This window comes from Perissodus microlepis, chromosome 23 (assembly GCF_051167445.1).
Source record: "Perissodus microlepis isolate ML-2025 ecotype Zambia chromosome 23, ASM5116744v1, whole genome shotgun sequence".
Lineage (NCBI taxonomy): Eukaryota > Metazoa > Chordata > Actinopteri > Cichliformes > Cichlidae > Perissodus > Perissodus microlepis.
The window spans coordinates 13,717,865-13,743,904 of record NC_140482.1 but is presented as its reverse complement, the minus strand read 5'-3'; the positions used below and the strand labels follow the sequence as shown (position 1 = coordinate 13,743,904).

The 26,040-nt window shown below is 40.1% G+C and overlaps 1 protein-coding gene across 6 annotated transcripts in view; it reads left to right on the top strand.

Annotated features, from left to right (window-relative positions):
* The first annotated feature begins 7,061 nt into the window (after positions 1 to 7,061).
* Positions 7,062 to 26,040, top strand: part of LOC146361032 (beta-1,3-galactosyltransferase 1-like) — a 173,327-nt gene continuing 154,348 nt past the window's right edge. For 4 of the 6 annotated variants that reach the window (XM_084922519.1, XM_084922517.1, XM_084922515.1 and 1 more), the window contains exon 1: positions 7,062 to 7,335. The gene's annotated coding sequence lies outside the window, so the exon portion shown is untranslated. The remainder of the gene's footprint in view (positions 7,336 to 26,040) is intronic. The other 2 variants (XM_084922520.1, XM_084922518.1) reach the window with 1 other exon arrangement.

The window sequence follows — 26,040 nt, the reverse complement described above, 5'->3', positions numbered from 1 at the left end:
ACTTACTTTTCTTCTCAACTTTTCAAACCTTTGAACAAATAACTATGAATTAACAAAAGAATGTGAGTGAAAATGCTTGTGGCCATTCCAGTTTACAAGCCAAAGAATCCACTGCTTCTATCTTAGTGCCAGAAAGAAAAGAGCTTCTTCAGAGGTTTTGTAGAACTCAGGCATTGGTCCTTTTCAGCAACACATAAAGTACCAAAGAAATATTAGGCAGCAGTTGTTTGAATTTTTTTGGCTCACCGGTGATTTTCTAATGAATAGCAGGGTTAAATCCAGCTCAGGACCTTCCATGCATGCCATCCTCGGCCTTTTTCCAAATTCTGTAATAAAAATCATAAAATGACCAAAAGAATTAAAGAAAGATCTTGCCTGTCTTACAGTGTCTACATTGCGTCTCCCTAGGGAAACAAGAAAAATGGACAGAAAGGTCAATAACTTTGGATGATGTTTGCCAAATTGGTCCAACACAGGGTGTAGATTTTATTAAACTTTAGAATGCACTGCTGCACACAAAGATTTGTTCTCGTTCTCTTTGCTAAGAGAATTTCCCAAGCCACTAAAAGGAGAACAGATTTTATACTTTATCTAACATCTACTTTCTAAATACAGTACTGTGCAAAGGTTTTGAGCCACCCTTTATTTATTTACATTTTGCTCAGAAAATGGGAAATAGGTAGTGTTTTATTGAAACGTGCAAACATACATGGAAATACAAATTATACGGCAAAAACATACAAGCTTGAAAGTCATTATTTGGTATGACCACCTTTATTCCTAAACACAGCCTGAACTTGTATGCAAGCTTTCCTTAAACAGTCTTCAAGAATAGTTCTCCAGGCTTCTTCAAGGACATTCAATTCAATTCAATTCAATTCAATTTTATTTATATAGCGCCAAATCACAACAAAAGTCGCCTCAAGGCGCTTCATAGATACAGAGAAAAACCCAACAATCATATGACCCCCTATGAGCAAGCACTTTGGCGACAGTGGGAAGGAAAAACTCCCTTTTAACAGGAAGAAACCTCCGGCAGAACCAGGCTCAGGGAGGGGCGGCCATCTGCTGCGACCGGTTGGGGTGAGAGAAGGAAGACAGGATAAAAGACATGCTGTGGAAGAGAGACAGAGGTTAATAACAGATATGATTCAATGCAGAGAGGTCTATTAATACATAGTGAGTGAGAAAGGTGACTGGAAAGGAAAAACTCAATGCATCTTGGGAATCCCCCGGCAGCCTACGTCTATTGCAGCATAACTAAGGGAGGATTCAGGGTCACCTGGTCCAGCCCTAACTATATGCTTTAGCAAAAAGGAAAGTTTTAAGCCTAATCTTAAAAGTAGAGATAGTTTCTGTCTCCCGAATCCAAACTGGAAGCTGGTTCCACAGAAGAGGGGCCTGAAAACTGAAGGCTCTGCCTCCCATTCTACTTTTAAATACTCTAGGAACAACAAGTAGGCCTGCAGAGCGAGAGCGAAGTGCTCTAATAGGGTGATATGGTACTACAAGGTCATTAAGATAAGATGGGGCCTGATTATTTAAGACCTTGTATGTGAGGAGCAGGATTTTGAATTCAATTCTGGATTTAACAGGAAGCCAATGAAGGGAAGCCAAAACAGGAGAAATATGCTCTCTCCTTCTAGTCCCTGTCAGTACTCTTGCTGCAGCATTTTGGATTAGCTGAAGGCTTTTCAGTGAGTTTTTTGGACATCCTAATAATAATGAATTACAGTAGTCCAGCCTGGAAGTAATAAATGCATGAACTAGTTTTTCAGCGTCACTCTGAGACAGGATATTTCTAATTTTAGAGATGTTGCGCAAATGGAAGAAAGCAGTTTTACATATTTGTTTAATATGTGCGTTGAAGGACATGTCCTGGTCAAAAATGACTCCAAGGTTCCTCACAGCGTTACTGGAGGCCAAGGTAATGCCATCCAGAGTATGAATCTGGTTAGATACCATATTTCTAAGATTTTCAGGGCCGAGTACAATAACCTCAGTTTTATCTGAATTAAGAAGCAGAAAGTTAGCGGCCATCCAGGTCTTTATGTCTTTAAGACATTCCTGCAGTTTAACTAATTGGTGTGTGTTATCTGGCTTCATGGACAGATAGAGCTGGGTGTCATCTGCATAGCAGTGAAAATGTATGCTATGTCTTCTAATGATGCTGCCTAAGGGAAGCATGTATAATGTAAACAGAATTGGTCCTAGCACTGAACCCTGTGGAACTCCATAATTAACCTCAGTGTGTGAAGAGGACTCTCCATTTACATGCACAAATTGGAGTCTATTAGATAGATATGATACAAACCACTGCAGTGCAGTACCTGTAATACCTACAGCATGTTCTAATCGCTCTAATAGGATATTATGGTCAACAGTATCGAACGCTGCACTGAGGTCTAGCAGGACAAGCACAGAGATGAGTCCACTGTCAGAGGCCATAAGAAGATCATTTGTAACCTTCACTAAAGCTGTTTCTGTGCTGTGATGAGCTCTGAAACCTGACTGAAACTCTTCAAATAAACCATTCCTCTGCAGATGATCTGTTAGCTGTTTGACAACTACTCTTTCAAGGATTTTTGATATGAAAGGAAGGTTGGAGATTGGCCTATAATTAGCTAAGACTGCTGGGTCTAGAGATGGCTTTTTGAGTAAAGGTTTAACCACAGCCAGCTTGAAGGCCTGTGGTACATAACCGATTATTAGAGATAGGTTGATCAGATTTAAGATCGAAGCATTAATTAATGGCAGGACTTCTTTGAGCAGTTTTGTAGGAATGGGGTCTAAAAGACACGTTGATGGTTTGGAGGAAGTAATTATTGAAGTTAACTCAGAAAGATCAATTGGAGAAAAAGAGTCTAACTTAACATCAATGGTACTAAGAGTAGCTGTAGATAATATTACATCTGTGGGATGATTACTGGTAATTTTTTCTCTAATGATAAAAATTTTATTTGTGAAGAAGTTCATGAAGTCATTACTAGTTAACGTTAAAGGGATGGTTGGCTCAACAGAGCTCTGACTCTTTGTCAGCCTGGCTACAGTGCTGAAGAGAAACCTGGGGTTGTTCTTATTTTCTTCAATCAGTGATGAATAGTAAGATGTTCTGGCTTTGCGGAGGGCTTTCTTATAAAGCAGCAAACTATTTCTCCAGGCTAAATGATGATCCTCTAAATTTGTGACACGCCATTTCCTCTCCAGATTACGAGTCATCTGCTTTAGGGTACGTGTTTGAGAATTATACCACGGAGTCAGGTACTTCTGATTAGAGACCTTAGTTTTCACTGGAGCTACAGTATCCAGAGTCGTACGTAGTGAGGAGGTGAAATTATTAACAAGATAATCGACCTCTGTTGGGGTAGCGTTCAGATAGCTGCTCTGCTCTGTGTTGGTACAGAGCATTGAAGATGATAACAGTGGGTGGATTATATTCTTAAACTTAGTTACAGCGCTTTCAGAAAGACATCTACTTTGATAAAATCTACTCTCCACCGCTGTGTAATCAATTATTGTAAATGTAAATGTTATCAGGAAATGATCAGACAGGAGAGGGTTTTCAGGAAACACTGTTAAATGTTCAGTTTCTATGCCATATGTTAAAACAAGATCTAGAGTGTGATTAAAGTGGTGGGTGGGTTCTTTTACATTTTGAGAGAAGCCAATTGAGTCTAATAACAGACTAAATGCCATGTTGAGGCTGTCATTTTTAGCATCTACATGGATGTTAAAATCACCCACAATAATTATTTTATTTGAGCTCAGAACTAAATTAGATATAAAGTCTGAGAAATCAGACAGAAACTCTGTGTAAGGCCCAGGTGGACGATAGATGATAACAAGTAAGACTGGTTTCTGAGTTTCACAGCTGGGGTGGACAATGTTAAGCATCAGGCTTTCAAATGAATTAAAAGTCTGTCTTGGTCTTTCATTAATTAATAGGCTGGTGTGAAAAATTGCTGCCACACCGCCCCCTCGGCCTGTGCTTCGAGGTTTCTGGTAGTTAGAATGACTCGGGGGTGTTGATTCATTTAAACTAACATAATCATCCTGCTGCAACCAGGTTTCTGTAAGGCAGAGTAAATCAATTTGTTGATCAATTATTAAGTCATGTACTAACAGAGACTTGGAGGAGAGAGACCTAATATTTAATAATCCACATTTCACTGTTTTACTCTTTGGTTCAGATGTGGATACTGTACTGTTCTTTCTTTTTGATTGTTTATGTTTAAGTTGTTTGTTGCTGGTTTTTAGTTTGTTTTTGTCTTTTTGGAAGCTGACACAGTCTCTATGGAAATGGGTTTTTGGGGGGGTAGCAGGAGGAGAGAAGCTGCAGAGAGGCGTGTAAGACTGCAACTCTGCTTCCTGGTCCCAACTCTGGATAGTCATATTTTGGGGGGTTTAATAAATTTGTCCATATTTCTAGAAATGAGAGCTGCTCCATCCAAAGTGGGATGGATGCCGTCTCTCCTAACAAGACCAGGTTTCCTCCAGAAGGTTTGCCAATTATCTATCAAGCCCACATCGTTTCTGGGACACCACTCAGACAGCCAGCAATTTAAGGAGAACATGCGGCTAAACATGTCACTCCTGGTCTGATTGGGGAGGGGACCAGAGAAAACTACAGAGTCCGACATTGTTTTAGCAAAGTTGCACATCGATTCAATATTGATTTTAGTGACCTCCGATTGGCGTAACCGGGTGTCATTACTGCCGACGTGAATTATGATTTTACTGAATTTACGTTTACCCTTAGCCAGCAGTTTTAAATTTCCTTCAATGTCGCCTGCTCTGGCCCCTGGAAGACAATTGACTATGGTTGCCGGTGTCTCTAGCTTCACATGTCTGAGAACAGAATCACCAATTACCAGAGTTTGACCCCCGGCGGGTGTGTCACCGAGTGGGGAAAAACGGTTAGACACATGAACGGGTTGGTGGTGTACCTGGGGCTTCTGTTTAGGACTATGCTTCCTCCTCACCGTGACCCAGCCGCCCTCTTTCCCCAGCTGCTTGGGGTCTGCCGGGGAACAGCTAGCGGGGCCTACGCTATCTACGGCTGCACCAGCTACAGGGGCCTGGCTAGCTACGGGTGAATGAAGGGTGCGAAGCCGAGTCTCCAATTCAGTAATCCTGGCCTCCAGAGCTGCAAATATGCTACATTTGTTACAGATATCATTACTGCTAAAGGAGGCCGAGGAGTAACTAAACATCTGACACAATGAGCAAGAAAGTGCAAGAGGGACAGGTGAAGTAGCCATGGTGCTAACGAGTCGGCTACGAGCTAAGCTAAGCTAGCGAAACAGTACAGAGACAGTGAGTGAATACTTTGGCTATAAATTAGGTAGTGAGTACACAGAAAGTGTGCTTCGGATGAAGCACATGAAGATTATACTATGAAAGAAGAATGTATTTAAAAGTTGTTAATTAAATTGCTAAGCAAATAAGCTACTCAGAAACACCACTGTGTTTGAGCAGGAACAGGAAGTGATACTCTACCGCAGAGCGAGCGAACACCAACACCAACACAAAGAGCCTTTCTTTGGATATAGGCTGCCTTTTCATTCTGCTCTGTCAAGATGATACCACACTGCTTCGTTAATGAGGCCTGGGCTCAGGGGAGGTCGATCCATGACTGTCATTATGCATTCTTCTATTCATATGTGCTTTTACTGCATCTGGAATGTCTTTGGAATCATTGTCATGGTCAGAAATGCCAATTAGAGACTTTTTTAGATATTATTGTTTGGTGAATCAAAATTTTGCAGATATATTTTTGCAAAATTTGCAAAAAAATAATATTACCAAAAATCTCAAATTGCATTACTCCATAAGCCCTGTTGGCTCAGATTTTCAATCCATTTGTTTAATTTGGCATACATTGGCCTTTTCTTTTGTTTTCTCTTCATTAAGAATGACTTCTTTACAGATACTCATCCAGTTCTGTTCAGGCTTTGGTGAAGAGTAAACAGATTAACTGAAGGGCCAGATGCATCTCTCAGTCCTGCAACAGGTCTTTGTTGGATTTCTTTAGAGCAAGACTTTCAGATATGATCATCAGCTGTAGATCTTTTTTTTTTTAGGCCTGCCACCTATTCTTTTGTCTTTCACTTATCTTAACTTGGCTGAAGTATAAGCTGGACACAGTGGTGGGAAATAGCAAGTTTATGATTGGGAATAACTTAGTCAGGGCAAAAAATGTGACTATTTACTCTCTGTGTGATAACTGTTATTGTTGGGATGATTTGCAAATTCACCAGAAGAAACTGGAACAAATTACATATTTTTCCAACAGGCTGCTAGTAACAAAGTGTATAAAGATGCAATTTAAAACTGTTTCTATGCTAAGTTATCTGTTATGTTTAGATGCAAAACTCATTCATCCCTTGAGTTAAGCTTGAATCATTTATTAGTTAGTGATTTAATGGCTTAAAACAATTATTCTGAATATGGTCAAATACAAAGACTAGACCAATTTTTTTTTTATTTTTTTTTTTATTTTTTTTTTTAAAAGCAGCTAATTTCAAGGCCACTTTAAAAATGACAAGAAAGTCTGCCTCCTTGGAAGCAAACTGTAATGAAGCCACTTCACTTAAAAAACAAACAAACAAACAATAAAACAGCAAAACTGCTGACATGCTTAATTATTTAGTAATTATATTGTTGCAGGTGAACCTGCCAATCAAATGGATCAGCTCTAGCGATGAGCAAAGAGCATTTCCACCATGGGTCTAAAAAAATATGAGGCATGGACTGGAATGCCCATTAAACAATATGGACAACTTGAACTGACTCGTGTTTCAGTAGGTCTGTTTCATGACTTAATGGGAACATAATGGTGATGGCTGCATACATACTCAGTTCCCCTTCAATGGTTAATCCATGTCATTAATGGTGTCTCAATTAAATAAAGGCGTTCTTTACGGAAGCAGCTGGAAAACCTACCCCCCCCCCCCCCCCCCCCCCGGCAGCAGCTGGAAAACCTACCCCCCCCCGGCAGCAAAACTAGTACGCATGCTTATTTTCGTCCAGATGCCATCACATCACAGGCGCTCGCGCTCTGTTGCTTGAAAGTCAATCTCCGTTAAACAAAACGGCATCACCCCGCTCTCTCTCTGCCGGGGCAGATTGGCCGCCATCCCTCCTCATCAAGGCGGCCTCTGATTGGACAGTCTCCTCTCCTCCGCTGACAGCCCCCCGCCAACCCACCTCCATCTCCATGAGCGCAGCGTGCAGCTCGAGACGCTGAGCAGAGGAGGTATCAGCGCTGTGTGAAGCGGACGGATCTTAGGTTCCTGGACAACTGGTAAGGACGGGACGCGGACGACAACACGGGTGGGTGTTTTCATTAAGGGTCGGAAATGTGTGTTTTTTTTCCTTCGGTGTGTTATGTGTCGGGGATTTTTTCTTGCCACTAAAAATATTCGTTCGCTTCCAGCTCCCAGGGATGCTGTGTTTGGAAGTGACATTGAGTTAAAGGCTTGCCAAGTCCATCACATGCAGTTTTGTTTATGACTACGCCGTTTGACCCTTGTTGTGGTTGTAAATGTTTCCTACTGTGGCTATTTCTTGTTTCTTTTCTTTCTTTTCTTCAGCAGGCATGCGCCGAAGGTAATACTGAGATTTAAAACTTGCTACTGAAGGTGTAGTTTGATACATTTTCGTCTTTTGAAATGGCACGACTCGGTGCTCGGAGCTGCTTTCTACTGTGTAGTTCGCAGGAATAACTGCGGTTTTAAGTGCGTGGCATCATTTCAATAAGAAGCCGGTTCACAGGTGTCGGGTTTATTTGCGTTTATTAGAATCATAGAAAAAGGCGAGCAAGGGCAGAGGCAAAATAAATCCAGATAAGTAGATGAGAGCATTGTGCATTTCATAATGCTTTGTACTTCATAGCTTGATATCAGATATAACGGATTTATCTGGCCTCTAATCCATGTCAATTAACATGAACTCAGAAAAGCTGTCTGCTCTCTGTTGCACAGCATAAAGGAATGTGTGTCACCTTGCTGTCCTTTATCACCCTGTCAGATACTGCTACATTACACCAAGAAGTCAAAAACTGAAAGCGAGCCATATAACCCTCAGTGGCAAGCTGCTGAATAGGATTTTACCTTGTAATCTAAGGGTCATAACACAGTTCTCGGTCAGTGTCTATACTAAGCCTCCCAAAAATCCATTCCTATAGATTTACTTTGACAGTTTCTTTGAAATATAAACACCGCACACGCACAAATGCTTCTCCCTTCCACAGGACTGATCCTCTTTCTGGAATTGTACCATGCTCCTTGAAGTGCTTACATCAGTACTTCTTGACACTGTTTTTAAGCGGTGGAGTGTAACCATCTCTTTTGTGGGAGCACAACCTTTACAATGCCGCCTGGGTCGTTAATACGATCATCTCTGCCAGATTCTCTCATTTAAGCCTGTGTACTGGCATGCGACCAGACACTGGAATTGTGTGAATGACGGGAAAGTTCCATTTAATTTCAGAAATGTCCCGCGGTCCTCCATTTGTCTCCTGTGACACAAAATGCAGTGGTTTAATCTCAATTAGGAAATGACATCTGAAAATGGGAACCAGGACGTGGGTTTGGAGGTCTAGTTTGATGAAGTAAAGTATAGAAGAACTCATTTCCATTCTGCTGCTGTAATGCTGTTTAAATCCTCTGTTTGATTAAGCTCAAGCTTGATGGAAGCAATTTTTCTGTCACAAAAGCTCTGACAGATGTTGAGATTTAGAAACTGTTTCCACAATTGTAGGTGCTGCGATCACAGCTGCTAGTCCTTCTAAAAGTCATGATGACATTGATTGTGGATCAATAAATTACTGGTGCAGCGCTGGAAAGAGCCCCTCTGATTTTACTCCTTTTACCTTCCCCCATGAAACTAATGAATTTGAGTCCTTTTTCAAAAGCTGTCTGTGCTAAATCATTATCAAACACTCCTTCTTCAAAACTCAGTCGTTATATCTGCAAATAGGCTGTTGACATGTGCTGCGTTGTAAACTACATCTTATTGGCATCCTGTGAGAGGAAGCAAGTCCCTGGGTGTGCATCTAATAGGCCTGTTTTAACTAATTTAACCCTCATGTGGGGGTTTTATGTGCAAAGGCATCCTGCCTGTTTGAGTTATTGGACGAATGCAATGCACAAAATCGATCTTTTGAAACATTTGCTGTTTGCAATGCAGGAAAATGAAGACTGTTTTTTATGAATCTGCAGAAAAGCCCTCTTAATTACATCATATTTTAGTTCCGGATGTTATTGGAGCTGAATTTATGGAACAGCATGGGCCCTCCTGGATGAGATAAACTGCACGTGACATTGATGAATAGCATTTGTATAGAGCACAACAGAAAAGTGTATTACAGAACGAGCTTATTAACTCGTTTACAGTTTCAATGCACTTACGCTTTCCTTGTCCACACGATTTAAGGGGAACTCTGTCAGCTTGTGGATTACTGTTTGTTACTGCACGCAGTGGCATTTTGGTGCCCTTGGGGAACATATTCCTTTAAAGTGTACAGCGTGGTTTGTCAAATGTCAGTTGGATTTTCTTTTTCCTTTGGCAACTGCTACTTTACGAAGACCTTTACATTGAAATGAGCCCATTTTAATGTCATCAGCTTCAATGTCTTATTATGTTTGGAAACACTTCATCATTGGGATTTGACGTCAAGTCACCATCTGACCATCATGCAGGAAGGAATCCACACACCGATGCTTCAGTTGAGGGCGTCAAGGCTGCAATCATGGATACTTGGGCTAGTTTTTGAGAAAGCTATGTTTGCCTGTGATCGACATCATCAGGTCCAGCCACATTTTCCAATTCCTGGAAAACAGATTTTACCGTAGCTAGGTGATGCTCAAATATCCAAGGCTACCCCTTTTTTTACACTTGCACGTTAACCCTGCACATTGCTACATCCTTGCCTTCTTTCCTTGTGCAGTCAGGCAGCTGCTGTGCTTCTTAAGTGACAGTAACTGTGGCAAAATGCTAAATATACATAGTGGGATATCTGTAATCTGTGGCGGGGTCCATGATGCGAAGCTGGCATACACATCATGTCATCCATACCAAATTCACATTGTCAGAATCTCAGTCTTGCACTTTTATTTACACTTTCAAGGTGCTCTCTACACTTTCACATAAGCAGCCTACTATGTGGGCGGTATAAACGGTATACGGTAGAAACGATATAAATTTGGCCAACGGTAGAGATTTTGACTATACCGCTCTACCGCGATAGCGCATGTTGATGGTGTCATCAAGCTGCGCCTGCTTTGGTCGAAAGCATTGCAGCGGCTAAAAACAACATCATCTGCAAATTATGCCGGGCGACAGTAATACCAAAGAGACGAAGCACTTTTGGAACATGGGGAAAGCCAAAAACTGCGCTTCCTCCACTTCCGTACCATTGAATCATTAATGCTGAATTTTCTCGCAGCTGCTCTATTCCCATGTTGTTGCAGTATGACTAACCTCGTATTGTGCATGAATAATCTCAGTTGTTTTCCTAAATGAAGTTTGGTCCGTTTACAGCATCCTGCCATGCAATTGCATTTGTCCCTAACCACCAGAAACCCTCACGTTAACTTTTATCGAGTGGGAAAAAGTTAGCGTTCATCCTTCAGCTTCACTGTTATGCTAACGTAGCTGTTTTGCTAGCGATCACGTAGCACATCATTATATACCAGCTAATCCAACTTCAGTAACCCTACAAACGTCACTGCTGTTTATTTTTCTGTCTTCATTTATGTTGGAAGTGATAGCAGAGCTGTACGTTTAAATTTTTTCAGAAATCTCTCAGTCAGAACATGCTGTATCATGTTTAGGTGGAAGCTAGCGAGCTAACTTCCTGCTAACTTCTAACTCCATTAAATTTAATAGATTCTGTTTTCATGGATGCCTGGATGTTAAACTTAATTGTTACACCTGGTAAAGCAGCAACGCTGATCATTTTATTAAAGATGAAAGAATTTAGACAGTTTTTAACTCTCAGTGATGCCGCAGTGTTCGTTTGACTTTGGGACCTGAAGCACACGGAGTTTTGGACCCAGTTTGGATTACTCCGCAAGGCCCCTGACTACGGCAGCCGTAATGCTCCGCCAATCCATCAAGCGGTGCGCCTTCATAGCTTACCAAAGTTGTACTAAAACCTTTTTTGACAGATTTCTGCGCGCCGTACACTGCATAAAATCGGTTCGAGGTCAGTAAGCACAACCAGAATTCATATATAAGGCACACTGTCGATTTTGGGGAAAATTAAAGGATGTTAAGTGTACCTTATACTGTGTAACATACATTATACAGAAGAAAAGAATATATTGCGATATATATCGCTACCACACATGCTTCAAATTATACCGTGATATGGATTTTAGGCCATATTGCCCAGTCCTACAGCCTACATTGTTAAAAGTGCCTTAAACAAGCTGTTGCAAGTTGATTTCACCAGCTATAATGATGAGTACATTTACACACTGTAACTAATTAACATTAGCCCTATGACAACAAAAAGGAAACTGTAGCCTGGTCCTTGGTTAATGAGGTGTGCTTAGATTTATGTTAGCTAAAGAGGCTTTTGTCAAAGAAACACATCTCTATGATTTTTGGTCCTTGGAGAAATAATGAGTGGGTGGTGTCTTTTTAGTGGTTTATTCCCCAAAAGAGCACACTACCCTAACCTTAAAATCTGACAGACACATCAGTTTTATTGATCTCGGGCTATACGTTAATTCACACAACATGCTTTAATCTGCTCGTTTGTACAGATCAATTGACTGACCAGAAACTGTGGAGCTCACAGAGGAGGTAGCTCTCCCCCACACAGCCCCCACACAGGTTATGTCTGGTGACAAAATCTGTTAGCGCTTGTCTAATCTTATTGACCACTCAAAGCACTTTATACGACAAGCCATATTTACCTTTGTTGCTCATATTTATACAGCACTTTATGCTCCGGACTTTATGCTTCCTTTGGGAGGAAGGAGGAAACCTATGCAGCCACAGGGGACAAAAAACGCCACAGAGAACCAAACTAAGACCTTCTAGCTTTGAGGCATCAATGCTTCACCAGAACTATTTCTTTTCAAGTCTGTTTCCAGTTTTACCTCCTCCAGCTTGTCGGGGGAAACACCAAGGTATTCCCAGGCCAGCCAGGAGATATAATCTCTCCAGCATGTCCCGGGCTGCCCTGGGGGCTCCTCCCGGTGGGACATGCCTGGAACACTTCACAGAGGAGGCGGGCAGGAGGCATCCTTATCCGATACACCTCAACTGGCTCCTTTTGATGTGGAGGAGCAGGGGCTTTACTCTCAGCCTGTCCCGGATGGCTGAACTTCTCACCTTATCTCTAAGAGAGAACCCAGCCACCCTTCGGAGGAAGCTCTCTATTATGTCTCTGAGATCGCCTAACCCAGGGTTTGGCAACCTTCAACATGAAAAAGAGCCATTTTAGCCCCTCCTACCAAACAGTGAGAAGAAGATCTGCATTTTTTATATATATAGTTTTCCTTTTTTATAAAAGCCTGCAGCAGCCACAGCTGAGGGGCTAGTTGCTGTCCTCTGCGCATGTGCATAATACAAACATCATAGGATCCCACAAACAAATAATGCTTCATTGTGCTTCTAGAGATAAGACACTTCTCAGGGTATCTTTGAGCAGAGCTGTCAGAAAAATCAGAGGAAGCCCAAAACATGGTCACTGACTGGCCAAAGAGTTCTTATCATTATTTGAGTGATTCTAATTCTGCTAATAATGTAGTATTTGCCTAAAAGATGATGCTTCTTTGACTCGTCCCAACTCTGTGAGGACACAACTGGCAGCATTATTCTCTGTGGTCTGATTTATTTTAGAGGTGAGGTGAACATTTATTTATGCTGAAGAATCAGTTGGCTGTTTTTTCCTAAATTGTTGGGCCCTAACTCTACTTGCTTGATTAAATTCTTTAACTATTTTGTACAGAATTCCACTGCATCCAGACCCTGTAATTGCTGCTGTGTTGAAGTATCTCTCTGCAGGCCATTGGAGCTGTTGCCTTTGACCTCTTCTTGGAGCAGGGCAAACAGCAAAGAGCATTTCCCTTAGGGGATCAGTGACGTATCGGATTGTTGTTGTTCGCTTGGCCTTCTTTCTCAGTAATTAATTGTCAGTTTAATCGCAGCACGAGGAGGCAAACCAATGGAGAGAGCACTGCCCAGTTGCCTGTTCTCATGCAGAATTAATGGTTTCTGTGTAACAACTCATAATTTACAATGCATTAGATTTTATGACTGTCTGGCTACACTGTAATTACTGATAGGAGGAGGCTGTAACTTACAAGGCTGTCATCTTTTATAAGCCCTGAATTTTGCGCTGCTACAGCAGTACTAGTTTTCTCTGATTCTTTTCTTTCTCCGAGGGTGTTCACTGTTTTTCTCACTGATGCGCTGTGACCCATGTAGTTCCTACGCTCCCCATCTTGCCCTCGCTCTTTCAGCACTGCTCTCTCTGTGCCTCTCGGTGGAGCAGGCTTTGGGAAGCGGCACAGGCGACTCTGTTTTCCATCGAGCTTAGCACCTTGTGATCATGTCTGTGACTATCATCCAAAGTTTATTGGATCATTTGATAATCTTGTTGGCTAGAGCTTAGCCACACGTCGCACAGTTCTGCATATGACCCTGCAGGCGCAGATAGATTTGAATCCAGTAGCCCAAAACTGTGGTTACACTGGGTTTTTTTTTTTGTTTCAAACACAAGTCCTTTCAGCAACTTGGCACACGAATAGAACAATAAATGGCCTGGTTATTTGTCAGTGTGTCTGGTTGTTTTTACAGGATCTGACACAAAAACATGCATGCTGTAGTGATACTACAATAATGGCACAGCGACATTGAAACTAAATAACGTGTTGTCATCTGTGTTTTTCTCGTTTTGTTTACAAAAATGATGAATGACAACACAGTAAGCTGTTAATATCTCAAATGCTCAGTTGGCAGATGCCTCCTATTGTTTTCTTGCAGACAACAAACCAACAAAAAATGAAAAGCCTGAGCTGAAACAATGTCACATTTTCACTGCTGGTGCAGTTAAGATAGGTTAGTCATCTCTAAAGCCATTGGGGTGTGTTCTAGCACCATGCTTATGCTGAATCTTTCCCTGGCAGCTATAATATCTTGTAGAACCACATTTAGCAACAGTAATCATTTTCTGACAAGGTCAGAGGTCATCAGTAGAGGAATTTTGGGTTGATGGCTTTGATTGGGCCATTGCAACACTTTGGTTCTTTTCTTTTTCAGTCATTTTGTTGTAGATTTGCTGATGTGTTTAGGATCATTATTTTGTTACATTGTGTTACAGCTTTCAGTCCTCGAATTTGATTTTAGGGTATTTTTGTATATACAGGAGTTTATTGGTGACTCAGTGAGGTCAAGGTTCTGTGGCCCACATTATGAGTCCCCAAGGACTGTAACTTGACAGTTGGTAGGTGTTTGTACTGATATGTTGTGTTTGATTTTCGCCAGATGTGGTGCTTTGCATTATGGCCAAGCATCTCCACTTCGGTCTTGTCTTTCCAAAGGGCATTGTTCCAGATGTTGTGTCCTTTGTTCAGTTGCAATTTTGCAAACCTTCTGCCGTGTTTTAATTAGAGAAAAAAAAAAGCCATACTTGTTCCGTCTTTTTTCTAATTATACTCTCATAAATGCTAACATTTAACATGCTAACTGGCCTGTAGAGTCTGAGGCTACGTCCACACGTACCCGGGTATTTTTGAAAACGCAGATTTTTCTATGCGTTTGCACCTTTCGTCCACACGTAAACTGCGTTTTCGGTCACTGAAAAAGGAGAGTTTTAAAAACTCCGGCCAGGGTGGATATTTTTGAAAACGTTTTTGCATTTACGTGTGGACGAGAAAAGCGGAGAAAACGCAGAAAACGCAGCGTCAAAGGTGTGCGCCTTTTTTGACGTCACACTGTGCGCCACGTTATTGTTTCGGTGAAATGAATTTCTACAATACTGTTACTGTACTCTCTGCAGTGTTTAAATGCTTACATATACACACACAGTTACTGTCCCTCCACACATACGACTCGGTTCTGCTTCTATGCCCCATCCTTGTTTACTATTTCCCACCGAGGCTTCTAGACTTCTGATTGGCCAACATTTCTACACGGCTAAGAATATATCGCCACCTGTTGCTTTGGCATGTTCCTAGCAGCGTTTTCCTTCATTTCTGTGTTTACGTGTGGACGGGATTATTTTTGTCAACCAAAACGGAAAATCTCAAAAATACACGTGTACGTGTGGACGTAGCCTGAGATGTGGCTTCTGGGTTTTGCTCGTCTGAGATTATTACTTACTCCTTGGAAATGTGGTAGCACACACACCTGAATGCTCCAGGCCTGCAAACAGCCAAAATATCTGGTTATGTAGAGGTGCACACATGTGCTTATAATCAGTTTAGCGGGACCCGAGTGCTACTTGCCATCTTAATTCCTATGGAAACAGCAACAGTTAATGTTTCACACCTTGCTTCTGCACGCTTGCTTAGTTTTTGTTAAAGAAGTAACGATTTGTCAGATGACTCCTTTATGTGAACGCATATAGAGGCTGAAGCAGAGATACCGGATTAAGAAAGACTTATATGTGACTGGGGTTTTAGGTTTTATCACACCAGCGAACACAAAGAAAGCCTGGCAATGTCTAATGTCCTTTGCAGCAATCCTCTGCAGTCTAATAGAACAGCTTTGTGATTACATTGTTGAATTAAAGTGAGTTTGTATGAATCACAGTGCTTATTTTTTTTTTTGTTTCTTTGCTCACACCTTTGAGGGTCAGCTCACATTTCTACCAGTTGTGGTATCACAAATCAGAGCTGTGTTTCCCAGCACCCTCTTATCTCACAGTCTGTCAGCTCTGGCTGCATGTTGGCTGTTTCTGCCTTCCCATTTCCACATGTGAGTCTGCTGCAAAAGCCTGCTGAGCCCCTCCCCTGCCACCACGCTTAGTGTTGGAAGAGTGGAGATCTAAGTCTCCTAGCCCCGGGTTTTTTTAATTAGGTTCTGATGATGGGACTTTTGCTGGTTTGCCAAGCTGGCTGCTGTGGCTTCTGATGTCTCTTGGTTCCCCTTTGGTCAAGTAGATGATTGGATTTTCATCAGAGTGGTCAAATAGCAGATGGATAAACCTCTCTTGGTCCAACTCCAAAGATTGTTTAACCTCCAGTGCAGTAGGAAAGCAAAGGTTTGTTTGGGTTAGGGCATCTTTCTGTATTCTGCTGCCATGCAAATTCCTTGTCAAACTAAATTTGAGGGTCTAAATTTAAAATTTATGTAGTCCATTATGTTGAGAATATTTGGAAAAACCTTGTGAAAGAATTTCAGAAATCATCCATTTCAAAATTCATGCGTCAAAAACAAAGCTGTTTCCCACATTGGAAATGGAATGCATGTTGGACTTGTATGCCTGCTATGGCTTCCAGATTCAAATACAAATGCTGGTGTCACTAAATAAAGTAAAGCAAGTTTTGTCTGATTCCTCTTTCCTCACTCTAATCCTCTTTGTGAAAGCCCAGCATGGTTTCATACTGATATTTATATCCAGCAAGCTTTAGGGGGAAATGGGATGAAGAGTCAAAGGCTTGCTGTTTATAGTTCTCTCAGCTCAATTAATTAAATACAGAGAGTTCAGCTTGGCCCTCAGACACCACATAGGAAATTATTTAATTTTACTTTCTGAGGCACTGTGTGTAATATGTTGTACTGCTTTTTGGCATAATCCTTTAGGTGATATTAATATCTCCCTGTGTGCACGCTTGATTTCAATCAGCATCTGCTCTCAATGAGCACATATTCCTCAGTGGACCCGACTAACCCATTTGAATAGTTGTACATTTGACATCTAGACCTAATTATAGAATATGCACTATTGCATGTGGACAAGCACCATCCAGAATATTGTCAGTCCTTGCCAAACTAAACATAGCACCAATTATTTTAGGTATATTTGATGCACTTGCGTGTTTAGGTGTCTTTATCCTCTGAGCCCAGTATGTAAATTTGACATTTGCTTCTCAAAATAATGTCTCCCAAATTGATTTTGGGAGTAGGCAGGTAAAATGTGGAGCAATCTTATTCTCATCTTATCCCAGTTGGTCTTGTTAACAGCCTTCGTTCTCAGTTGTTGGAAGATAAATATATTTACATGGGACAGACATATATACGTATGATAACGTTTCTGAGCTGACCTTCTGGACTGAACAGGTGCTTCCTGTAAAATAACTGAGAGGTTCATTGAGATCACTTGTGGTAGCGGTTGCAGCAGGTTACTGTATACACAGTATTATGATTTGCCACTGGTGCTTTCATTCTGATCAAGTATTTCTCTTTAGATCGTATAGGTAAAGCGTTTATGCAATCTTAACACTATCCTTTGCTTTTTTTTGGTGGAACATCCCTTAGATGTTTAAGTGTAGTCAATATCCACCTCTGGCTGCTTGTGGGATTCACTTAATATTCTCAGTTGAGGAGTTTTCTTTCAACTCTCAATATTGATAATTGTAACATGAGTGAATCACCCCCTGAAAAGTTAGAACAGTTTGGAAAGTAAGCCAACAAATAAATACTGGGAAGATATACCTTGAACTACATTCATGGTGAGGCTGCCCTTGCTTAAATGATGCTGTGAGTATTATTTCAGACAATCATCTGTAGGGTTGGGTTTTGATAGCCTGTTCAATTTTCAGTTCAGCTTAACAGTAGCAACTCCATCAGAGATTTCCTGTGGATGCTAATGAGTCACATTGGAAAGAAAGAATTTTAGATGATTCCTCCTACATATTTTCAGTTCATTAATATTTATGACATGCTTTAATTACACAGCTCTTCTTAAGTCATGCCACAGCATCTCAGTGGTCTTCTCTCATGGTTAAGGTCTGGACTCTGACTTAGCCACTGAAAACCATGTATTTTCTTTATTTTCAACCATTCTGATTTGCTTTGGTCCATGCACCCTCTCCTAAGTTTCAGAAAGCATGGATTGTTTTGAACGTACCAGTAACTGAAGAATCACTAACCATGTTTCTACACACTGACTGCAGGAATATTTCCTCATTGGCAGGAATACACAGTAGGAATGAAATGTCTTTACATATTCAAAAGTTCCTTTATGTTCAAGTGAAGTGTTCAAGAATTTTCTCTATTCTCTTCTTGAAATAAACGCCTCCTTTTCAAATGTAAATACTTGCTAATTTTCTTATTAAGCAAACTGAGAAATTTTAGGCTTTTCCCCATTGGTCATATAAAAGAATCAGATTTAAAACATTTATTTAACTTCAGGAACTTGTGAGCCATTTGTTACAGCTTTTTTTTTTGGTAGTTTCAGACAATACAAGGAGATAGATTACAGATCAAAGCTTCTTCCTGTTGTAACAAACTGAAGCCAAAACTAGAAATATGCTGTGCCATTCTGTGACTGGGGTGTGGAAACATGGTATCAAAGTCATGTCTGCTATCAGGTCCAAATGCAAACACCTTTGAACTAGGGCTGGGTGATACGAGGACTCTAATATCGTGATATTTTTTGGCTATATTGCGATACTGGATATATCGTGATATGTTTTAATAACCTCCAAAAACAGATGTTATATTTAACCAGTGCCTAAAATTCCTCTGGTGTACTCATTCAAATCGACAATTCCATATTTATATTACAAAAAATCGGAATGAATTGAAATGTTTTATTTGAACCATTTTTTAACCATCCGTTGCACACAGAGATTTTTCACAAATGACAATACTGTCACAGTAAGCTTCTTTCTGGGGTCAACACTAAACCTTTAACAAACATCACAGCAACAAAAAAGTACATCAAGTAATAATTCATGAGAGAAAATAAATAAACAACTGAAATTAAAAAGGTGCTTCTAACCAATGTTCCCTCTAAGTTTTCATGTGTCTGAGAAAACACACAAACTCCCTGACCGGTCCCTTGGACCACTGTGAGCAACAGCAGATGTGTGCACTGTTGTCACGCCAGCATCGAATCCATCTAAGTTACATGGTTTATTAAAATAATCAAATTACAGCATTTACATCTATGTTAGACTACTTTTAATTAACTGCTTTAGGGTACTTACAATGAAAATTAAAAAAAAATCTTGTTCATGACCTGTTTAGTATGTTAACACTATTGGAAGTAAAAATAACTTGAACTCCAATTTTGAAAACACAACTTTCTTTTTTTTTTCTTTTTTTTTTTTTTTTTTTTTATAAAGCTCTGACTTGTATTATGAGTATGAGTCTGTAGTCTGGGAGAGAGTCCTGTAACTCTCTGTCTGCAAAATACAGTATATAATGACTAGAGATGGACCGATCCGATATTACGTATCGGTATCGGTCCGATACTGACCTAAATTACTGGATCGGATATCGGAGAAAAATAGAAAATGTAATCCGATCCATTAAATATCACGAAAGCACCTCACAAAACTTGCAACACGCCGTAACTCGCCTCAGAACGTTAGCACGTCGGAGCAGTATGCATCACGTGATAGAGCGGCTGTGGCATGCGGGACCTGTCGGTGGTCTGGATAGCATTTGGAGCTTCGCTAGCAACCCGGCATTTCATCTCTGACAAAGTTATCCCCGAGAGAAGTAAAGCAAGTGTGTAAGTCCATCACTGAATGTTTGTAAAGCATTCCTGCGTTAAGCTTAACAAACGATATATGGAGCGACAGCCTCTTCTTGCTGCTACTTCAATCATGAAACTGATCAATGATTAGCTGATCGGCTTTTCTGTCGCGAGTCCGTCTCTCTTGTTTTTTTTTTTTAAATAAACATTTCAAATTATTTACAGAACAATCAGGATCAAATTTGATGCCACACAAATTATTTGTGTCACTCCAAAAAATAATTTCTGTCCGCTATGAGATAACAGAAAACAACAGTCTGATACATAGCCGGACTGGCCATCGGGCATGATGGTTTTTCGTTTTTATGGGTCGATGTTTTTTTGTTGTTGTTTTTTTCCCCGTAACGGTGTAAACAGTGAAAGGTGGCGGATTGGACAGATGCTGGCAGATGTGTAAAAATAACTCAACTGTTTGGTGGTGGCTATGGTGGAGCTTTCACACATTCAGTAAAATTAGCAAGTGGTGGAGGCCAGCAGGTGGATGAGGGAAAGGGGAGGTGGAGGAGGAGAGATCCGAGGCGGCCGCCGGTGCGAGTGTCAGGTGAACTGAACTTCAGGTAAGAAGTTATGACCTGCAGTCTATCTGGGTCAGATATAAACCAAGTTTAGATATAGTTTATTTTCGTTGTGCTAACCTTTTAACGTCAGTTACAATAACTCGTACTGCGTACTAGCTAGCTTGACGGAGTTTCTATACTGCTGGGTGGGTGCTATGATGTTACTGATAGTGAACTTTATTTTATTCATAAGGTTAGTTAGTAGAGTTGCCAACCGTCCCGTAAAAGACGGAATCCTCTTGTATTCAGAGTTAATATTACACGTTTCATATTGAGCTGAAAATAAACGCGATTTGTCCCGTTCTTCAGCTAGAGTGAAAAAAAAAGACACAAAGCTGGAGTTATTCTGTCTCTTTACGCTGTCAGCTGCCTCTTCTTCTCTCTTCTCTACCCCTCCCTCTCCTGCTGCTACTTCAATTACAAAACAGATCAATGATCAGCTGATCGGCGTTTCTGCCGCAAGTCCCGTCTCTCTTGCTTATTTATAACCCACTTTGCGCCAGAAAGAGGAAACTAGCGGAGGTCGTGTTAAACAACAGAAGCACCCTTAAACTTGATAAGCTGTTGTTAGAATTGATTTAATATCACTTTCTAGTATCAGCTGATGTTTGCTGGAGCCACAGCTGTAAAAGCTGCTGGTCTTGATATCAGTTGGATATGTGGTGAGAGGGAAACACGAAGATGAAACCTTACTGAATCATCAGAGCTGAACAGGTGATGGAGAAACAGGTTTACCTTTTAGGTGACATGAATGAGTTCAAGGGAAGTTATGAACTCTTTCTGAGAGACATATAACACCAGGATCCTTTTCTAAGCAGCTGACAGCTGGTAACTGTGCAGGGGCGGGTCTAGCAAAGTTTTGCCAGGGCACAAAGAAATACTTTTCTTTCTTATTCTCATTTAAAATTTCTAGCTTTTAACAAATAATTATCCGAATCTTACAACTAGGGCTGGGCCATATTATACCGTTTACGGTAATGCCGGTACAATGTTAGGCAACGATAAGAAAATGAAATATCGCGATAGAATATGGGTAAAACGTGCATGTGCACATGGCCGAAAAAGCATGTTGTTAACGGAGAATGAGAAGGGAGAAAGCGGATCGTTCAGTGAAACGGATGAACCAGAATTGGTTTGTAAAAATGGTGCCACTTCAGTGATCTGGAACTGGTTTGGTGTTTGTCCGTCAGATACCCACCAAAGCACTTTTTTATGTAGAACATGCAAGCAGGCCGTCGTTGTTGCCGTATTTATCGGACTAAGGTGCTTGTAAATCTGGGTGTAGTCTGGGTCCTAAACTCCGTCAACTTCAGGTCCCAAAGTCAAACGAACACTGCAGCATCACTGAGAGTTAAAAACTGTCTAAATTCTTTCATCTTTAATAAAATGATCAGCATTGCTGCTTTACCAGGTTTAACTATGAAGTTTAACATCCAGGCATCCATGAAAACAGAATTTATTACATTTAACGGAGTAAGAAGTTAGCGGAAGTTAGCTCGCTAGTTTCGCTAGTTACCTAAACATGATGTAACATGTTCTGACTGAGAGATTTCTGAAAAAATTCAAACATACAGCTCTGCTATCACTTCCAACATAAATGAAGACAGGGAACTAAACAGCAGTGACGTTAGTAAGGTTACTGAAGTTGGGCGAGCTGGTATATAATGATGTGCTACGTGATCGCTAGCGACACACAGTGTTGCCAACTTAACGACTTTGTCGCTATATTTAGCGAGTTTTCAGACCCCCTTAGCGACTTTTTTTCTAAAAAGCGACTAGCGACAAATCTGGCGACTTTTTCTGGTGTTATTGGAGACTTATTTATGACGACTTTTTGACGTGAAAGCGCGTATCGTTTTTACTCTCAACAAGCAGCGGGTGCTGCCGTGGGCACCTCGCCCGTTCCAAAGCGCTCACGGGTGGAGGATAGTCCTCCCCCAGCTGCTATCAGGGCAGGAGATGTTCACACCTATGCGTCCAAACTGAAAATGAATCGCGCATGAGCAAAGCCGCTGCTCCCGCACTGACTGTAACGCAGTCAGTTCTTCTTTTACTTATGCTGTTTTGTGGATCACAAGGTTTAAAACTACTTATAAAATCCCGCGATGCATCGTGTGTATTTGATATATTGCCCACCCCTCCTTGGAACTTCACATAGCTGGCTGCATCCTTGATTGTTCTGGACATTTTTTCCCATAGTGTGCTTAACTTAGAGCTTCACACTGTGCAGTTTCCTGTAATCCCTGAAAGGGAAAACTTTTGAAATAGTCTTGTTTGCACAAAGAACAGTGTTGGACAATGGAGAAAATGAGGTAAGTGTGGAAACTCTGCATGGAAAAAGAAGGCAAAGAGGGAGTGTTAGAAACAGTGAACGTCAGACTAGCATTCACTCAAAGGAGAGAACTCCCGGACTTGAGAGGAGTTCTCGGAAGTGACATAATTTTCGCGGAAAATGTAGTTTTTTTAACCTTCAGAGCCTCATCAGCCTATACTGGTGTTTTTAAAAGTTATGTTTGACGTTAAGACTTTCTGAATAGTTTCTGGAATGCTTAGAACTCAAATTGCACTGCTGGAAATAGTTTATTTTGATGCACATGCTGTTTTGCAAATTTGCATTTTAATATTTATTTTCGTTTTTCCTGCAGTATATAAAAATTGGTGTATTTCAAAAATAAAACTATGAAGACACTCAAAATAAATTTCCTGTGGTGGGAAACTATTTTGTGCAACTTTTTTGTATTTATAGTTTTGAGGGATAAACCTCTTAAATTTCTCTAACTAGAAATATATGTTAAAAAACAAAACAAAACAATTTTCAATTTTTATGTAGTTTATAGCACTTTTTTTCAATTTATGTAATTACCATGCACTTAATGCATACATATTATTAAAATTTGGGCTATAATGATTGTATTGATGTATAGCAACTTGAAATGCTCCCAAAAATGGCACTACAACATGTAAAAATATAATATAAGCTCTGGCAGACTTGGTTCTATGGTAGGTCTTAAAGGGTTAATGCAAACACGACTTGTTAAACCGAAAGCAATCAGACACTGGGAGAAGAGTTGCATTGTAAGTTTTCAAATATGACTTTAGTTTGTCAGAAATCTCATTTCAGAACAATTTACTGTAATTTTTTTTCTCCAGTTTTTCTCCTGTTCCATCTGCTAACATGGAGGGAGGTGGCTGAGGTTTTATCAGCTACCAGGAAGCTGTCTTGATTTCAAACTGACATGAAGGGTTAGACCAATGCAAGTTACCCAGCTACACAAATGTAAAAACTAATTTTATAGCATGGTGGGCAGCACTGTTGCCTCATAGCAAGAAGGCCCTGGGCCCACCATCTGGCTGGGTCCTTTCTGTGTGGAGTTTGGATGTTCTTCACATGTCTGCATGGGTTCTCTGGCTGTCTCATAGTCTAAAGACTATGGAGGTTAGGTTAATTAGTGATTCTAAATTGAATACTAGTGTGAATTGTTGTCTGTCTCTCTGCACCAGTCTCTAACCAATCTTTTGCAAATCTATGCAACAGATTTGTGACCTGTCCACACTCTACAAACTATTGTTTAAGCTCAACAAAAAAAAAATTAACACAACATTTTCCATTAATCTTTTTGAGTTATGTTGAAATTATATTAAACCAACAAACTAGAGTTAGGGGACTTAACTTTTCCTCCATAATCAAAGGTGATTTTAATTACCACTTAAAAACATGTTTTTAAGTTGTTTACTCATAAAAATTATGTTTCTCCAATTACATTTTCCACATTATTTAAAATGATTTTTAAGTGTTATGTAATTAATAATCAATTACAAAAGCAATTTTTTTCAAGTTAATCGTTTAAAATATTAAGTTGCTGATTTTCTTCATTATTATCATCATTTTAGCTTTTTCTTATTTTTTTATTGTAATAGCTTTTAAAAAATGAATTCATTCAACAATTTTTTAGCAAATAACTTTTTTATTTTTTAACTGTAGGCATTCAACACTTTATATTTACGTGAAAATAAATCAGAAACTTAAATTTATACCATCGCAGCCAAGTTAAACAATATGCCTTTATGTATTTAAGACCACAGAAACAAATGTGTTCAACTGGTAAAAAAAAAAAAAAACAACACTTAGAAAACATTTTGTTGCAGTAATACTTCCAAGCAAGTGTTCAGTAAATGTCAACTTTCAATGCCTACCAAACTTTACAAGATCTTGCATCTTTCTTTTACACAATGCAGCAAACACCTTTAAGGTCAATGTTACACCTACAGGATTCAAAACAGTTAACAATTTTTGAAACAGAGTCAGCATTTTTAACATAATGCTGGTTCCATCAAGGTCAAGGAACAGCTTCTGAACAACTTCAAAAGTGTATTTCAGATCCTTGCATTAGCTCAGATTGAGAGCATATATTATTCCCATGAGTAACACACAGCACCTTGGGAAATCCTGGCCCTCCAGGATTTTTGTTCCCACCACAATGGTTGCTACTTATGGTCAGATCCAGGGGTGTACCGGTCACCGATGATGGCAGTTTTCATCACCTGCCTTTCAAGGTTGGCGTTGGCCCTAAATTCTTTGGTGTCCTTGTAAAGCAAATAATAGGAATAATAGGTTAGTGGATTATGCATTAGACTTTTATACTTACTGAATCTTAATGAATTCAGATGATCAGTGGAATACACACACACACCTACACACACACACACACACACCTACACACACACACACACACACACCTACACACACACACGATGCTGAATTACTTACACCAAACTCCATGAAAAGGTCCTCTTCCGTCTCTCCAAGGTATGTGATAAGGCAGCAGATGGCTACTTCTCTAAGTATTTCAATTCTATTGTGAAAACCAGAAAAAGATATGAGTATAAACTACATGGGTTACTGCCAACAAAGTGCATTTCAAAGCTACCCAAAGTCTAAATAGTTGTCCTACCTCAAGAAGCATGTCGTTGATCTGCCTGATTCTCACTCCTTTAGGTCCTCCTCTGAAAAAATTACATCCATCAGTTGCAATGGTCAAGTGTAGCCATTCAAGGCTTACAGTGGTTGAACTCTTGAACGTCTCCTTTATCTGTAGACCACACAAACAGAAGAATTCAATCTTGCAGACTATATTGCATTAATTAATGCTCTAATACATTAGTTAAAGATGATAGATGTGATCTAAGGCTACCCCAAGTTTTGGAGGGAACAAAAACAATCTTAGTGAAGACAAGAGAGACATTCCCCACCATAATCATGGCGTAATCTGTAATGTTTTAGCAACCCTGTTTTTGTAGAGGTTTCAAATTTACACATTGTTCACTCCCAGCCCATTTTGTAAAAATATGTCCCAACTTAACAACGCACTAATGATCCTAGATTATCACACTATACTAATATACTAATGTAAAGTCTTAATGTTAAGTAGATTCACATAGCCAATGCAGAATGATGCTATCGGAATGACATTAACAATATTTCACACAACAAAGATAAACAAAGATAGCTACAGCTCTTAAGATCAAGAACAATACTTACTTTAAGCTGTATCACAATAGTAACCAAAATCATTTACAATGTGATATTATGTATAGGTCATGCAAGTTTTATGAAGACATAAAATAGGTGAGCCAGACAGAAAAAAGGAGCCTCTATGGTTACCCCTCTGACAAAACTATTCACAGCTTAAAGGCTTCTAATTTTGTTAAAAAGAAAAACAAAATCAGCCTATGATCGAAATTAGATTGCATTGTGTAGCAAAACTTGCTTTTCCTAGCCACAGCAGCACTCTCTAGCTGAAGACCTTT